Source organism: Lates calcarifer, linkage group LG8 (genome assembly GCF_001640805.2).
Source record: "Lates calcarifer isolate ASB-BC8 linkage group LG8, TLL_Latcal_v3, whole genome shotgun sequence".
Taxonomy (NCBI): domain Eukaryota; kingdom Metazoa; phylum Chordata; class Actinopteri; family Centropomidae; genus Lates; species Lates calcarifer.
The window spans coordinates 12,880,785-12,895,668 of NC_066840.1; positions in this window are offsets into that span (position 1 = coordinate 12,880,785).

The following is a 14,884-nucleotide window of genomic DNA, read 5'->3' on the forward strand; positions in this document are numbered from 1 at the left end:
GCATCCAGATTCACTGTCAGTGCAGCAACAGTAAAGCTGCTTATATTATATTTGACTGTGAATATACATCTCCATGTGAATGCACCATTTGTTTTTCTGCCATTAACAGCAGGGATTTCGCTACGAAGCCTACTGTATGTGCGTTTGCCAGAAGTTTGACTCTTAAGGATCACCTGGGTGTGTTTTGGCAAACTTCAGACAAGCATTCATTTTTCTTCCTAGCAAACAGTGGTTTCTGTCTTGGTACCCTGCCATGACTCTCATTTTTCTCCAGCTTCCTTTTGATGGTGGACTCATGAGCGCTGACCGAAGCCAAGGACAGAGATGCCTGCAGACTGCTGGATGTTGAAATGAAGGTTCTTTTTGACTTTCTGCATGATTTTTATTCTTTGCTCTTGGAGAGGTTTTGGCAGGATGACCACCTCTTGGAAGATTCACCACTGTCCCACAGTCTCTCTACATGTACGGCATGTAGCTGGCTGGGATTCAGTGGAGCCCCGGAGCTTTTGGAATGACTCTGGAAGCATTTCCAGACTGACAGGCGTCAACATCATCCCTCTGGAGATGTTAAGGGATTGCTTTTGATCGTGATGTGACATGGTTCTGAAACCTGTGTGCTGATAGCTTTTCTCTCATGGTGAAGGCCAAGGTTTTTATCAGATTTGAAATGGTTGAGCTTGATCCAAATCAGCCAGGAAAGACTGCCACTTTTACAAAAGAGTTGAGAAACAAAGAGGCACCAAATAATGTAATATTTTCTGGATCTGAACAAACTCAGTGTCAGGAAAGATAGGGTAAAGTTTAAATCTAAAGCAATAGTTTTACATTTCAGGAAATATGTCTATTTCCATTCTTCAGCTTATCATAGCAGCTTATATCTGTCCATTAAATGAAAGGCAGCAGCAGACAGGTGGCTTTGCTTAGCATAAAGATTGCAGAAACAGAGGGAAATGGCTTGCCTGAACATCTCTAATGTACAAAAAAACAAACCGCAAAAATGGCAACTCACCAGTTTACAAAAGTTTTTATCATCATCTCTTGACTGAGCAGTAACTCCATGCCTGGCCAAGAAACAATCCGACACATAAACCCCCATAAAACAGCAAATTGTCATTTTTACTATTCAGTTTTTGCATAGATTAAACAAACAAGATAAAACATGTTATTTTATGAACTTTACATGTGTTCCTAGGCAGATTTTATTAGCCAAGTAGCTGAGGAAGACTGACAGAAATAAAATCCATCTTCTAGCTTCGCTAAAACTCATTTATTAATACCAGAGTGCAAGAAAAGATAAATTGTGGTTGTACAGGGAGTTACGTGTGAGGCTATTTCCGGTCCAGGAGCAGTGAGTTCCTGAGGCGCTAGTTGTGCAGAGCCAGGCTAATCTTTCCCCTCTGTCTCCAGTCTTTACGCTAAGCTAGGCTAGCTTCTTGAAAGCAAGAAAGCGAGTAAACATATTTTTCCATAACGATGAACTGTTGCTTTCTGTTTACTTTTAGCATGCATGAAATGTGTTGCAGAACCCAAATTACTTGTAGCTTTAAGACATTTTTATTATGAAGATAATAGTAGAAAGAGTTATCACAGGCCTCATGTTACCTTTTGTATCCATGTGTGTGTGGTTCCATTTGACCAGAAGCCTTTTTAAAAGCAGTCCTGTGATGCTGCTGCTGTTTGACATAGTTAGGGAAATTCCATCTTATTAGGCCTAATTATCATTCTTCAATCTGTTTCTACTTAAATAAGGTCCGGACAGCAATCAGTGAACGCACACACACACACTCACACAAACTCAATGTGGTCTTAATTTTCATTAATGCGAGGAAGGTTGGAGGGTTGGCAGGGGAGCGGGCGAGTCTCACGGTACCTGAAACATAAAACATATCTAATCCCATGATTCCATTAGCAGAAGACCATAACACATCATTCTTCTCAGCTCAAAACTACACACAGGTGGTCAAACACACTCACAACTCCTGAGAAGTCATGAACAGCTAATAGCAGCACTCGCTGCTCACCACAGGAGGGCAACAGAGGCCCATAAAAACAGCATGGTGCTATTTTTTACAAGAGAAGTCTAGTTAACCTCTTAAACTACTGGCCAATCATTTAGGAAACAGAACTGTGGGCTGAAACAAAACAGTTTCCAGCGGGGTTATTTACCCCCCGGCAGGATTTGGAGCAGGAGCTTTCTCCTTAATGTAATCCAGTGCTCTTCTCAAACCCCCAATAAACAAAGCATGAATACATCTTTTTGACACATCTCCATGGTTCCAGCTTATTGTTCCCTCCAGTAACTTGGAGGCTTCAGCGTCATAAAACCACACAACTCTTGACTTGTCCAAGTTGGAACGTATTTTCCCATTATTCTTGATTAAACCAATTCTGCCCAATATCTCATCAGTTGCTTCACTGCAGTGCTTCATGCATCTTCCTTATGTGGGTGCAGCTCTCCAATCCCATAAGATTAATGGACTCACCAAAACAGCATGTGTTTTTCAACACCCTAATGCACACATGCACACTAGGGTAATAATGGGCAAGGTAACAACAAAACAGACACAGGACCTCAAAGGTTTTTATTTTTTGAAGATGAACTGAAATTAAAATCAACTTTTTTGCCATGAAATCAATGTATATTCATCCTCTGTGTTTGTGTATTTATTTGGTCAACACTGTTATTACCAAAAAGAGGAAATTTCAGTGTATTTATTCATTTATCAGGTGTGATCGCTCTCCAAAACCTCCCTTTACTTGACTCAGGAGCATTCATGCATATTCCAACATGGTTACTACCTCTGCTAGCCTTGTGGTCACATCATTTAAACATCTAATTTTAGCTACTTTTGCAGTGATAACATTTTTGGAGCAATTCATTTGCAAGTTTAGAATACAAACAAATTGTGTGTAGTACTTATGAGCTAAATTGATTGTGTTATTGTTATTTATGTTACATTGATGGTCAGAAAATCCAACCCAACTTGGTACTACACCTCAAAGGGTGACGTAAACAGTTGTTGTGACTGGGATCTGAATGATATGACATGAACATGATATGACACGAACACGGCATCAGTCTGGTCCTCTGCCATCATCACAACTTAACCCGTGAAAGGAAAGGAAACACGAGCTACACCCCACTCATGTGATGTGCAGGAACTGCTGACAACTCAACAGGCGTTGAAATGACAACAACAAAAAGGAAAGCCTGGTGCGAGCTAGTGCTAACGTTAGAAAGCTAGCTCCCTAGGTTACAATTTCCAAGTGAAACACAGACTTAACAGCACGACTGTGCAAGAATTTGAGCGATCGCGTACTGTTCGCCTGAGCAAATGGCAAATACACTTGAACTTGAGAGGGACAGACATCTTCTAATCGCTGATGGTACAAAACCAGTACTATGTGGGCTTGTTGAAAAGAAGAAAAAAACATCTTGTATCAGTGTTCATGGGCCCCGTGCTCTAGTCAGTTGTGAAACACGGAAGCTGACAGCGAGTCTCACCGTAGCACAGCAAGACGAAAACACAGGCTTGAAGTTTAGAAGTTGTTTCCCCAGGTATTTCCAAAAACCATTTTACTCTCCTTTTAGAAATTGATAAATGGTCACAATAGCTGCATTATACTTTTCCCTTAGACAAAAAGAAGAAAATTGAAATTTCAGTTTGGCTTTAAACGCTTAAAAGCAGGCCCCAGGAGCTTTTGAGGTTGTTTTTTCAGAGCGAGGAGCCAGGCATGCTGGCAAGAGAGATGTACATGTGATGAGATTTAACATAACCAAGTAAGACTGTGGTCAGAATTGAAAGAAGATGTGAAAATTGGAGTCCAGTTTGAACATGGCCTGAGTTACAGCTTTCGTGGGGCATTCCGGGCCCTCAGAGCATTGAGTGTAGGCCGTGATTACCCTCCCTGCTGTTTCTCTGCATACTGCTGCTCTGAAGCTCAATGGGCAGAGCATGGCACCAGCCGTGCTGTGGTTAGGGGTTAGACTCCCACTGTGGCTCCTCAAATTGAAACTGTATGTTTGCAATGTACTGAAAGACCAATAATAAAAAGTATCCTCCAAATTGCTTATGGTGCATTTGTACCCTATGAGGCGAGGAGGTGCCTAAAAGTGATTAGCGCATTGATTTTTTTTTTTTTTTTCCTTCTTTCTTTTTCTCCAAAGGGACTCCTGCTGTCTGAAAATGACAGCCACCACTGAGAACAGTGTAAAATCAAAGAGATGCCGTTGGGCCTGTGGGCCAATCAGACGTCTCCCTCTGGCTTGAATTATGACATGAAGCTCTTTAAGTCAGGGGCAGGGAGTCATGCAGGGAACCCTGAGTGTGCATTAAAACCAACGCGCCGCTCGAACAGGACAAGCATATTCGCATAAATATGAGATAATTACACGACAGCGTCACGACCGCCGGCGACAGCACATGATGGATGAGCTAGGGAAAGAAAACATGAACAAGGCAAGTGGAGAAAGAGACAGGGCCGCTGGTGTAACACAAACTCTGGATGGAGGGATGGGAGCGAAAAGGCAAAACAAAAGACGGATTGACGGAGGAATGGTGGAGGCCTTAGTGTCTCAGGCCTCAAGTATTACCCCTCTCCTCTCGCCCTTCTTCTATTTCTGCCTTTTAAGGAACTCCATAACTTCAAGTAGATAATGAGTGCCTTGAAGCAGGTTGAGTAAATCAGGCAGAGAACAACGGAGGGAGAGAGAAAAGGTGTGTGTTTGTGTGTGTGTGTGTGTGTGTGTGTGTGTGTGAGGGGTGAGGGTGGTTTGAGAGGCAGTGGGAGACAGTGGAAGGAAGAAGAAGATTAGAAGTGATAACAAATGAAGCGAAAGAGGCCGAGAGAGGAGCTGAGCTGAGTGGAGATGCGTGATAAGATCATGCATTAACTTAAAAGCATACTTTAATGAAACTCCACCAAGAGCTTAAGAGAGGGGAGAGGCAAAGATGGGTCCCACACAAGGTTAGGAAAATACATGTTCCTGGTAGATATTTTTGAGTTCTTGATTTTGCGTCTAACCCCGAATTCCCTCCTCACCATTCCTTACACTCGCCACGTTTCTCCATTTACAGTCCAAACAGCCGCAGCCGGATTCCCACCTTTCTTCGCCGTTCTTTTCAAAACGTTGCAGCAGAGGGAAAAAATTACACAATCCAAAACTTCAGCCGCTCCGTCAGACATGTTGTGACTTTGAGGGGGCCTTGAGAGGTCGTGGCAAATTCAGGATTCAAGGAGACCGCGACCCCCATCACCGGGTCCAAATCAACAGTGATTGAGTCAACTTTAAACTTTGACCCTTACTGGATTCATATCAGGGCCTCAAACAAACCCTGTCTGTTTTCATTCTTTACAGACTACTTCACAACTTTTTTACAGTCCAAAATCACATATTACAAATTTGCCTCAAAGGGCTTCACAATATGTTAGAGCACAGGATGTCATCTATTGTTACACAACCCAAAAAACACATTGAATGAAACCTCAGGAAGAGCAACAGAGGAGAGATCCCTCTTCCAATACAAACAGGCGTACAGAGAGGTCGGTATAGATGCCGTCAAGCGTTACCTCTGAGAGCTTGTGTGTAACCGAGTGCAATGCACAGTGAAGACTTTCAAGGAGACACGGCCTGAAAATGTGTGCTGTTATCCACATTTGTGCGATTCACCATGTCGAGACAACAGAGACACGCCAACTTCCTGGAGAGAGATTGGGGCGGTGGTGTGATGCAGCCAGGGGAAGACTAAAACAGCAGACCTTCTGTCCCTTTTGGCTTTTTTGACGTGGTTGAATGGCATGTTGTACAACCAAGTTTATTTCAACCAAACTGAACCCTTAAAACTGCTCTAACCTATATTTTATATATTAGAATATTATATATTTTTTAGTATTTTAGCATCCTTCTGCCTGTTGTTGTGGTTTTTGTGGCCTGAAACTGCTGTTTTGTCACTGTAACTGCTTTCATACTGTCATTTTTAGCAAAACAGCTCTGATAAATCCTTTGTATACAACCTGCCCAGCACCAAACAGCAGACAGATACAGTTAGCAACTAGCTGGTGATCATAGTGATGAGTATTTAGCAGCTAATGAGCCAGATATTCCCTGTAGGAGTCGGTAGAGACCAAAACCGAGCTAAAAGACAGTGGATATTTGACCTGTATTAATCACATTATTACTCCTAGATGAATGCTTATGTCACTCTGCTGGATGTGTAAGGCATCTGTTTGCTAACGTTTGCCAAATAAACTTTATAAGGTGATAATATGTCAGCGTTGTGTTTACAGCTTGTTGCCCCTGAGTAACCAAAAAAAAAAAAAAAAATCAAATAATGCAGGTTAATAACTGCCTTGAAATTCTCTGCCTCAGCCTCCATTTATTGGCCCTGAAACATTTATGTTAAACTTATGAGAAAATAGGCACTATAATAAAATGACCGTCTTGCAAAATGTTGCTGCTGTAGACTCTGAAACCACTGTATTTCAGCATCTCTGTGGTGCATTCAGTTTCCTATTTTTCAGTGACTCTTCCCAGTCAGAAATGACAACAGTTGGCCTAATAGAAAACAAATAGCAGCCATGCTCCAAATAATATTCTCATGTGACGTCAAGGAAAAAAAAGAGGTCCCATTCTCTACCCGTGTTTCAAGCTCTGTCTCTGTTTTACTGTGTTTCTCTGTATTTTGCTTTCCCATTCGTTCGGGTCTCTGTCGCTAAACCACAACAGTTGTGGGAAATCAGTCCCAGCTGTCAGCACTTTGATTTGATTGTAGAATGTGTCAATCAAGCTGGGGCACGTTGCGCAAAATCTAATTCTAGTCACTCGTTATTTCAGCTCCCACCGAGCTCTTTGCCGAGGGATTAACTTTGACTGTCACACAGAACCGAAGGAACCCAGGGCGAAACTGACCAGCGCATCTGATCTTTGTTCCATCGGCCAAGCAAACCCAACATGAAAGCACAATTTATTCAAAACAACTTGCTCTGGATCCCTTTGAATATTATTGCTCCTAGCATTAAATACTTGCATGGTAGGGTTGCATGGCTGCTGTAAAATTCTGCTTTTTTTTTTTTTTTTTCAGGCTGCCAGAGCTGAGAGAGACAGAGAGTCAGCCTTGTTACACACTGTGGGAGTCTCTCCTCTGGATATTTGTAGTTGCGGTTCTGCAGGTTTGAGATGAAGAGTTCAGATCTCTGTCAAACATCAAGCCGGTGTTGCAAATAGGATGTGAATCCGCCTCATTCATCCGTCTGGTCAGGACTCCCTCTGCACTTTTCTTACTTGCTCATCCCTGTCCGTCCCTCCAGGCAGACACAAGCATGCTTTGCTTGAGTTTGTTTTGGTCCAGTCTTGTCTTAATGTGCTGAAATTGTGAAAGACCAAAAAAGAATTAAAGAAAAGACAACTCAGACAGCGTGACGGAATGAAGAAATAGCATCATATTACTGTGGGGTTTTTAAGAGGGCTGTAAAAAGATATGCCCTGTGTATTTTCCAGGCCTGGAATGGAAAAATATTTGGTTCTGCCTTTTGAAATGGTGCACTGTGGACAAAAAAAAAAAAACCAAAACAGGAAGATGCGAACAACTGTGTTGTCTGTGTGTTGTGTGTCTGCACAGGTGTGTATATAGGACCCTCAGAGTAGAGTGGTCTGCTGTATGTGTATCTTTGTGTGTACTTTTATTTCGAAATACTGCTTTTTACAGACACATTGTGGAGAATTGCTGGGGGAGAAATCATCATCATCATTTTCTTTTGCAATACAATCCTGAGAGGTAAATACATTTTAGCATCCAGGTTTTTAGTTAATGTTAGGTTAAAGAATATGGCTTGCCATAGTTTTTTGTTTCTCATGAAAAGACCAAAACTAACACTGAATCCATCTCTCAAAATTGTATGACTCCCACAGGCCCAAGTTTGTTGGTTCCTGAAGATACAAATATTCAAAAATGGGCCATGAATACATACTTTTGTTCTTTAAGGCTTTCAGTTTCTCAAAGCTTAAATTAATTTAGAAAATTGTTGGGGACTATTTTAAGCAGTGGATTAATACACGTGTGGTGCTCTAATAAGTACTCACGGCAGCAGGACAGTGTATGTGGGTTGGACTCAAGATAAACTACAGAATCCGTGTTCATCTTAATGAATGAACATGCAAACCAGGGAAAATATGTGGCTCACTGATGTTTTTTAAGTTTTTGTAGTTTTTATTTATGATTTGTTGAGAATAATGAAAAATACTGAATTTACACTCAACTTACTTTTTGAGGTGAAGGTAGGCTGAGGCATATTAGGGTTAAGACGAGGGCGAGTCTCCTGGGACTGGATGTGAGTCCTCCTAAGTGACAAAAACAAGTGTGCGACTGCGAGTCTGTGTGTGAGGGAGTCTGTAGTTCTTCCATAATCTCCTGTCTTTGTGTGTCTTGCAGACAGTTTAAAAGCTTTCTATTTACCTTTCGCACCAATCTCCCATTTTCAGGTCGCGGGGCAGGATGGCAGAGTGTGTGTGTGTGTGTGTGTGTGAGAGAGAGAGAGAGAGAGAGAAAGAGAGCACTGTAAGTCCTCCCAGTGTGGGTGGACAGCTGGTCCAAAACAGGCGTTTTAGTCTCTAACAAACCGTGACACGTCAAACATGTAACGTAGACCGCGACACAGCAACATGTAAAACGCCTCATTGACTCCCACTCAAGGCCTCAGGGAAAAGAAAAGAGAAAGAAAAAAAACGTTTCTGCTCACACACTCCACTGAAGCCATTAATCATAAATGAAATTTTACAAGGGATGGGAAGGAATATGATTGTCATAAAATGAGCAAAACAAATGCGCGGAGGGAAGTTCCTGGCTATAGCTGCTGGAATCACCTCAGGATAGTTTGGCTCGGGGAACAAAGGTGCTGAGATATACCCTGTGTTTGGATGCGTGTGTTTACTTCACTCTAGTTTGCTGTACCCCACCTGCCCCCGCTGCTTCCCCCTCTGTTTTGAATTTGTGTGTCTGTGCTTTTGCCAGGATGCGTGACAGTTATCAGACTTATTAGATGCCATCAAATGTCTCCTCTATCGTCTGCCTGTCATCTGGCTCTGCTTTCTCTCTCAGTCCCTCTACTTTACCTCACTTGTTTTCTCTTTTCATCGCTCTCTCACCACATACACATACAAACATACCTTAAATATAAACCCTTGCGAGGCACACAGGCAGAAAGGGAGGGGGGCGGAGAGCGAGAGAGAAAAAAAAAGAGCTAATACACAAAACTGCATGAAAAAACACGCAACACTTCTCTTAAGCTGAAACACCTGATTTTCAAGGTCTACTAAAAACAGAGCAGGCCATCGTGAACACTTGGCACAATTACTCAAAAAGTATTAGAGAGAGTATAAGAGGATTTGAGCCTCTCGCCTCAGATCAATCGCCGCCGTCACAATTTATCAAACATATTAAGTTTTTGGAGCTGGACAAATCTGAATGCGATACTCAAGTTCGAGGTGATTAAAACTGCAAATCTGCACGCAGATTATTTGTCCCTGACTGTTATCTGCAAAAATCAGTTGTTAAAAACAATTATTCTGTGACGTTACAACATCTGCTCAAATCACAACATGCAGTAGATCTGGTCAGAAAAGTGACAACAAACAAACTTTAAAAAATGGTGATTTGTGTCCTGATAAAAAGGTGAAGGCAAAGATGCTGCTGATCCCACTGAGAATCAATAGTCTGTCAACAGGTTCAGGTCATTGTTTTGGTCCTCCAGTCTGGAGGAATCAAGAGTTTCTGTGGTTGTTAGTCCCACGGGGCAGCAACTCCCAGAATACAAGCTCACACAAGCTAATTGCCCATTACCTGCCCCGTGTGAAATGGTGAAAAGATGATGTAAAGGAAAGATCTCTGATCATCTCGTATCAAGTGAAAGAGCCAAAGGTATTTTTCTTTTTCAACAGTAGAGTGGATCCTCAGAATTAGTTCTGGGAGACCATAACCAGCCCTTAGCCTCTAAACTTCTCTCTGATCACATTCATTTTAAATATCAGTATAGGTGAATACGCAGCAGAGTTGTTAACCTGGATTTATGTTGATTTTATCAGACAATGTTGCAATTATAAATGAAAGATTTAACATAAGCATGAAGATTTTATCGATAGCTTGAGAGCAATTAGTGGTTATAGTGTTTATTGGACACCATTAAATAACTTTCAAACTTAACATAACATAACATAACGTAATTAACATAACGTTCAGTTATATAACAACAGAAACAAAAAAATATGTAACTGAGAACAAACAGACCATGAATTCAGCTGCATTAAAATACTTTTACTCTGTTACACAACAGACTGTGTCTGTAGCTGCCCTGTCAGTCGACTGTGAGACAGTTAAGTCATGAGGACAACTCTCTGTCGTTTCTCAGTTTTTCCACAGTCATTCATTTCAGATGTTGCCAATCATACAGCGTAACTGTGGTGTTTATGGGCCACAATTAAAACTGTCATTGATCTATATTTATGTTGATTTTGTCAGATGATGTCACAGTGATTAAATAATGATTTGGTCTTTACCACATGTTGGCTGTGATGTGCAGTTTTGTTATTTGCCAGCTAGAAAGAGGACAAAGAAGGAGTGATTTGGCCAGTCTTTGTGTTTCACTGTGAGCAGAGGTCTCCACAAAAACGCCCTGGAAAAGATACTGTGGGTGTTTCAACAGGTGGTGAGACAGAAGAAGAGGATTGTTGTTGTCACTTAGCAAATCAAGGCTTGTTTCTCTGTGTTTGTTCCAAAGGCCAAAAATGTGCCTTATGCACCTTGTGTGTGACGTTGTGACTTTTCACGGTCAGCTAAGACTTATGTAAGACAACCTTAATGCCCATACAAGCCTACGCGAACATGCACTCATACAAGCCATTCAACCATCAGATGAATGAACGCCCAGCTCCATTTTGTCCCTAATTGCTTTTGAAAACATGTTGAGGAGCCGAGCAACACGGGGAATGACAGCTCCTGGTGTTTTCCTAAGGGACTAAGTCAACAAGCACAGACAGTGACATGAAAGAGCTCACACACCTCTGCGGTTTTGCTCGCTCACACGGACAACCAATTGATTAACTCATAAATCAACCTCATCCCAGGCCCCAGGCCCTGGAGTGCCCCCCCCCGCCACCCCCACCAACCCCAAAAAAACAGCAATGAGAAGCTGCAGCCCATCCCTGTGCCCTCCAGCTAAGTAAGTGGAGGCGGGATGTTCCTAGTCGTGGCAGAAACCCAGCAGGAGGGAGAGGCCAGGTGGGGCAGGTAGAGTGGGTGCTCAGGAGTTAAAAAAAAAAAAAAAATTAAGGTGGGGTCATGGAAACAGCAGGTATAGGATTAGTGTGTGTTATTGTAACGACAGGGAGGGATGGACAAAGAAAACACAGAGGGGCTTTAAGAAGGATATAAATGTGTTAAAAGGACAAAGGAGGAGATAGGCTGAATCAAACGCTGTGTAGTGCTGCCAAAACGGAGAGAAGCAAGGGGAGACAGATAGGGAGAGAAAGAGGGAGAGAAAGCATAGAAGAATGCAGTAAATCCCTGAGCGACTGAACAATCCTCTGGAGAAAGAAAAGAGGAATTTTTATGTGCTGCAGGTGAGCAGAACAGAGAGGGAGGGAGAGGGAAGAGGAGACAGAGCGAAGGAGATAGACAGATGGAAAAAGAGGGAGAGAACGCGGGGGTGGCCGAGGGAATTTGAGGGAAAAGCGTGAAAGGGTTTGATTGTAGCAAAGAAAAAGGGGGACACACGGGGTGAAAATGAAGGAGAAATGACACAAGATGACACAAAATGGCCACTCGCGCAGCTGAGAGAGGACGGCCTGTGGATGGACACGGCGAGGGAGGAAGGCAGGGAGACATATGGAAAAAACATTGGGAGATAGAGTGTGACAAAAAACGATAGAGCAAATAGGAGAGAAAAAGACAGACGGGGAGGAAGAGGAGGTCCGAGAACGGTTCGACGAGCGCATCTGTGTGTCTTAAAGGAATATACCAGGGTTTTGGGAGATTGGCCCATTGGTTAGCTTCAATGATGAGATCACACACACCACAATCATCATGTGACTTAAAAATCACATTGAATATTATCTGGGTAAAAGAGAGATTACCTTTTTTTTTTCTTTTGTATGTACTATTTACTGATATATCATTACCTCAGTACTTCATTTATATTTTTATGTGTTTCGGACCAGGAAACACAGCTTGTGAAATTATCAGATTTTGTACATTTTAGCTACATAACACGAATATTTTGTTCTGTGATTCCCTTTGTTACATGAACACCACAAGACCTAAGTGTTAACAGGTGTTTTACTCACTCATAGTTAGAAAACTTCTTTCAGAAATGTATTTTAGGTGAAACAATGTGTGTCCTTCACAGCCTCCTATAAGGTTGCGCAGTGGGAGGTTTTGGTGTTATTTTTACTGCTGCAAATTCCCCCTTGACAGTTTTCTTTTAAGAATATCTTCAGTGTTCCCCAACGCAGAAACTAGAGAGTGATAGTATAAGCATACATCATGACCATCAAGCTTTATTATTTCAACTTTGTTTCTGAGAGAGTGTATTTTTTTCTGTCTGTCTGAAATGGACCGTGGCTATAAATACTCTAATACCCACAAGCCTCAGATGCCTCAGTGGTGAAGAAGCCATTCAGTGGTGCAAATCAGAGCTGTAACAAATTCAGAAGGCTTCGCTGTTGTAACTTGGGAAAATAAAACATCATTCAAAGTTGCCTCGGTGGACTGTTGAATATATTTTCAACTGTCTACAAAGCATAATCTTTAGTTTGAGCTAACTGTTGGCAGTGAATGCAAAATAATTAGCATATTATTGGATGATGATTGAAATGCTTCAGCTCTGCTGAACCTTACCTTACCTCTGGCTTTTGTCACCTAACAGTGACTATGTAGTGATCAATTCAGACTTTTACTATACAGTTCTTAAGGGGGAGATCCACTGATCTTACACACCAAAGCATGTTTACCAGTCTACTGAATATGCACCAGAGGAAGCTGCGTGATTGGATTGAATTGGTCTCTTAAACTGCCTCAAACGATGTTGTAAATCTGCAACTGAACTGCCGGTGGTCGAGTTTCATTGGTGGTTTTGACCAGGAAAAGGATAATGGGGAATTAAAAAGATGACATGTCTGGTTCTGCTGCACTGATTATCCATCGTGAGGTCCACAGTGTCACAGGGATTTCATGCCAAGTCACTAGAGAAGTACCCTGTTAATAATTCCAAATGGTTCCAGAAATTTTGAGATGATGCCAGTGGCTTACTGTCAGTCTACATGATGTAATCACCAGTGATAAAATGAGGCGTCATAGTACTTGACCTCCACAGGAGGACACAGAGGAATTTCTTCAAAATCTTACTGTTTTTCTTTAAGACTGAAAGGAGGTGGAATGTGGAGCAAAGGAGCCAGAGGAACGGACAGGAGAGGTGCTCTCCAAGAGCAAATAAAAGTTCCTCTGCAAAGATGGCCCGCACATCCCGCCCCTCTGCAGGTCGTTAGTCTTGCATTAGATCACAGCCTGCCAATCAGACAGACAGGCCCGTCTGAGCAGAGGAGCGTAGTTCCTCCAGCAGCTGCCTGATAGACCCAACAAGCCAATAATGTCAATGCCTTGTCACTCACAGTATCTGTTCTTATCGAAGGCCTTGCCAGCTGAGTCATGCTAACAGGGCTCGGCTATCCTGTTACGTATTAGTTACAGCAATTTGTCTCTGCTTCGCTGACAGAGAGAGACAGACGGAGAGAGAAAGAGGGAGACAACAGTGAGTGATGGCTGTTAGATAGCCACGCATGACAAGCCTCATTCCAACGAAGTTCTGACACATAGAGATGTGTAGAGCGTTTGCAAGCCCACACAGGGGCAAACAATACGCACACACACACAGATAAACGCACACACACACACACACACACACTCAGGCCATACAAAGCTGCCTTTGTTGACTACTGGCAGCCCCTCAGTCACTGCTTACTAAATGTAAAAAACACACAGTCGCTTATGTGTGTGTGTGTGCGTGTGTGTATACATATGTGTCATGTCTCTGTCAGTGTTAACCCTTTCCCCCACTTGGTGAGAGTCATAAGTGTGTGTGATGATGTGTCAGTGTTGACATAGTTGACTTCTCCTATAAGTCACTTCCTGCTCGGCTAATGCTGCTTTTTAAAGGTTTGTGTGTGTGTGTTTGTGTGTGTGTGTGTGTGTGCTTGCCAGGAGCGCAGTCCACATTTGTTTGTGTGTGTGTGTCAAGGTGGGTGTGTGCGGTTGTGTGCAGGTGTGTACCTCGGAGGTGATGGAAGAGGGAGATTCTCATTGATCCCTTAATGTCTGGCCCGAGGCGAGGAGAAGGAGCCAGAGAGAGCTGAGCAGAGCATGTGGGAAAAAAGCATAGTCGAGAGCAATAAAGCCAAACAAGAAAGAAAGGGAGGGAAAAAAAAGATAACAGGTGAGGAAGCGATAAAAGAGTGGGTGTGTAAGACAAGGGACACACACAAAAAAACGATAAGAGGCAGAGGCGGTGACAGAGACAGGGAGAACGGCGGCATTGAGAACAGACACAACAAGGGAGCTGGGCGGTTGGTGGGATTATGAGGGGTGTGTTTGTACCTGCGCCTGTTTGTGCTCATGTAAATCCCTTACTGTCATAGGTCAGAGGAGATTTTTTTTTGGAGCGGGGGGGAAGAGGAGCTTCGTGAGATAGTGTGATGAGAAAGGAAAGCAAAGTGGGAGGAGGGATGATGCAGTGGGAGGTGGGAAGCGAGAGATGAAAGGAAGAAAGAGAGATCGTAAATTTTCACCCGGACAGACAAATAAAAACTCTCTCATACGCCGCCTGAATGTGAGCCGGCCTT